The sequence below is a fragment of the Mus musculus genome, chromosome 4, assembly GCF_000001635.26.
Source record: "Mus musculus strain C57BL/6J chromosome 4, GRCm38.p6 C57BL/6J".
In the NCBI taxonomy this organism is placed as follows: Eukaryota; Metazoa; Chordata; class Mammalia; order Rodentia; family Muridae; genus Mus; species Mus musculus.
In genome coordinates this window covers 102,734,382-102,738,018 of record NC_000070.6, presented here as the reverse complement: position 1 = coordinate 102,738,018, position 3,637 = coordinate 102,734,382, and the positions used below count along the sequence as shown (strand labels likewise).

Genomic DNA, 3,637 nt, shown 5'->3' with positions numbered 1-3,637 from the left:
TCCCACTCTAATGACCCCAGGACCAGCTCTCCCTCCTGCCATAGATGGTGCTGGATGAGGGAGGGGAGGAGGGTGCTTCTCCCTTGTCCATCACCATCCAGAAGACAAGAGGCAAGGCCAGCTTGCCCACAACACCCACATCCAGGGCCAGCTCTACTGTGCTGCCCAGGTGAGGTGCAGGACCTGCTCCCCTGAGCTGCAGCAGGTGAGGAGCAGCAACAGCTCTCCTCCTCTGATGACCTCGAGGATAGCTTTCCTGTCTGCTGTGGGTGGCAAGGGGCAAGAGGTAGGGGGAATCTTTCCCTTTTCCAAGTCATCTCATGGCAGACAAGTGGCAGAGCCAGCTCTCCTACACTCACACCCTCAGGGCATCTTGCCTGCCCTCCCTGACTCTAAGGGGAGGTCAGCTCTACTGTGCTTGCCGATACCCTGGTCTCCCAAGTACTGTAGCTGATAAAGAGAAGGGCCATCTCTCCTGTTCTCATGATCCCAGGACCAGATCTCCCAGGATGCCCAGGCCATCGGTTGGGCCAATTTTGCACAGCCCTCAAACATCTACATGTCCCCCCAAGTGGCAATCCAGACCAAAGACCTCTGCCTGGTCTTTGCTGGGAACAGACTCCTGCTGCTAGAAGACCATGGCCCCTGGTGATAGCACAGGCTAGGACCCCACCATGGTGCCAGGTAGCATCACTGGCTACTCTACCACTTACTTGCTCCTCTTAGTGGTGCCAGGGTCTCTGCGTGTCTGGGGTCATCTCAGGAATGATTTCAGGAGTGCTATGTCCTGCTTGTGCATTATGGTGACCTCTAGGTAGAGGTCATCTTGGGCATGGTCTGCCCCCTCAGGCCTGTGCTGTATCAGGTGGACATTTCAGGGTAGCTCCCTGACCAGGCTCCATGTTGATGGCCTGGTGGTTCTCTCACCTGGCCCTTTGTGAGGGTCACCTGTCTTGGGCTCACTTCTGACCCAGGCCCATGATTCCAGGCACAGTTCTTCTAGTCTCTGGCTTGCACTCAAGCACTGCCTGGTACTAGACAGGTGGTCATCTCAGGCTCTTCCCCCACCCCCACCAGGGAATGTTAACCTATTAAATCAGATGTTCATAGGTTAGAACACGGAGGCTAGACATAGACCTCTCTCCTCTCCCACCCACTAATACTCATGCAACACAGTAGCCACACCTGCAATGCTTCCAGGGGCAGGTCTCTTATTTATTATATAATTATTCTATGCCCATTATTTATCATTTACTTGAGTACCTGGTGGGAAAAGAACAGCCAACGTGATTTTCTTGATTGTCGAGGGAGAATTTTGTTTTGCCCAGGTTGGGTCGTGGCTTAGGATACAAGGGATTATTGACCCAACCAGTGTCAGATGACTATCTCTTGACTCATCATTGTAACTACACAGGTACAGCCAGTACTGGTGGATGACTGCCATGAGGTATCCACTAGTAAAGACTAGGCAGTCTTTCTAGTCACTAGAAAGACTTTTTTAGCAGGTTGTTATCTACACTGGGTGTTTAGGAACTGAGTACAGTCCCGAGCCTCTCTCAGGGTGAACTTTTGAGCAGGAAAACCACATTCTGTGTTGACATACATCAGTTAGTAAGAACAGGTAGACAGAAGCAGAACCAAAGAAGCCAATAAACAAAGTTACTAACCCAGGGACTTCCCTGGAAGTATGGACTTTAATGGATTAGGTCTTTGTTCTCATTTTGGCAGGTATTGGTGCCTTCATGCTGGGTTCCAAGGCCTGAATGGTACTTTCATCATGGCTGCAGTTGTGCTAAGGTCTGGGACCTACTAAGGTCTGGAGGCCTGTAACATGACAGCAGAAATTTCTCCACGAAGGGATGTAATGAAAACAGAATCTGTAAAAGGACCCCCACATTCCATTTCTTGGTTATTTCCTACACAAACAGCAAAATGCTGGCTATTACATATATTTATGTATTTAATAATTATTTTATAAACAATAGGATATGTTTATTTTGTTACATAAATCCAATCAAAATGTTTTTTTTTTAAATCATGTTTATTATGATTCTCTGGGACGTTGTCCTTGTTTTTCCCAACAACAGCACCTACCGATTTATGCCAGACTTTTGAGACTGAATGAAGAGTTGATTTTGTGAAATGATATTCCTACTGGGATTTCCCCTGCTCCAGCCTTTTGGGGGAAATCAAACAAGAATTCTTTTTGCTTCCTTAAATATCCTATGTGGAAAAGCCCAAGTCCAGAGATAATGAACCAGTCCTGGAGAGAAGCAGTCAGCGTATTGACTGGTGCTTCTTCTTCCTGTTGCTCTGGGTTGGAGGAATGTCCTCCATGTGTGCTGGGAAATACAACAGGCAGAGTTTATAACAGCAGAGATCTATTTCTCACAGCTGGAGTCTGGGAAGTACAGGGCCAACTGTGGGCTCAGTATCTGCCGAGGGCTCTTCTGTTTCTGAGATGACTCCTTGTTTCAGCCTTCTCTAGCAGAGACCATGACAGGATGAAAGGCAATGAAAGGTAAATGGTTCAAATGCAGTGTGAAGACTTTTATGAAGCCCTTAATCCTATTTACAAGGGAAGTACATACATTGAAACTGTATAGGATGACAGAAAGTTCCCTTAAACTAATGTAGGCTGTTCATCTGGCACTAACTGAATCAACTCACCCCAAGAAGTACTGGAGTCTAAAACTAAGTAAGACTCAGACTTTTAAACATGATCAAAATGCAAATGGAATACAGAACCTGAGGCAAAGGAAAAAAACAATATGAGAGTCAGAAGACACCAGAGGTGGGGCATGGGGCGAGAACAGGAGAGAGCCCATCCCAGACCATTTATTCTGAAAGAGCTCCAAACCAAAGTTCTCTCTCTTTTTAAAAGGATGCTAATGAAAACCAGAGTCAAAGATCAGCTTAGTTCAGTGACACTGGTGCAGGCTGATTGAGTGGGTCAGTGGTAGACAAAGCTTAGCATGTCTACAAAGACCTGGCATTTGTTCACCAGCAACCCAAAAGCAAACACCAAGAAAAACAAACAAAAACAAACCAATAAGCAATAACACTCCCCTAAAAATAGATATCACTGGGATTGCAGTAAATAGAATTTCATCAGACAACGGCCTTGATTTTAGGAACTGGGTCTGCAAAAGCTCAAATGCACCTTAAAATAGTGTTTTCTTCACTACTTTTAGAATAATGATCATTAAAATCTAAATTATATACTAGGTCCAAATAGAAAAAAAAATATCAGAAAGACTGCTGAACACGCAATGCACCATATTGGCTAGGAAACGTGGGTTATACAGAACGAACCCGAAGACAAAGCTCTGAGACTCTCGACAAATTTAGTGTCACAGGATGATGCGCTGGGGTCTAGACGAGGGGCTAATCAATCTGTGATGATAGCTCTAGGAGACACACACCGTATCTAATTACTTAGCTATAAAGAAAAAAAAAGCTTTCTCGCTCTGCATTTTCATTTTGAAAGCATAATTTCATAAGCCTAATTTCCTAGCAGGGTTTAACTGGATCAGTGTCAGGCAGTTGGCTCTAGAATGTCAATATTTCATCAGTTCACCTTGTGATTGCCATAGCTACCAAGGACCTTAGTGCTCTGCCCTCTAGGAAGGAGGGG

General features: G+C 45.6%; 1 non-coding gene across 1 annotated transcript; it reads right to left on the bottom strand.

The window, feature by feature from the left end:
* Positions 1-1,079: 1,079 nt before the first annotated feature.
* Gm24869 lies at positions 1,080-1,207 on the bottom strand. Its single transcript, XR_003955524.1, has one exon. It is a non-coding gene; the product is annotated as a small nucleolar RNA SNORA17 (small nucleolar RNA).
* Positions 1,208-3,637: the final 2,430 nt, after the last annotated feature.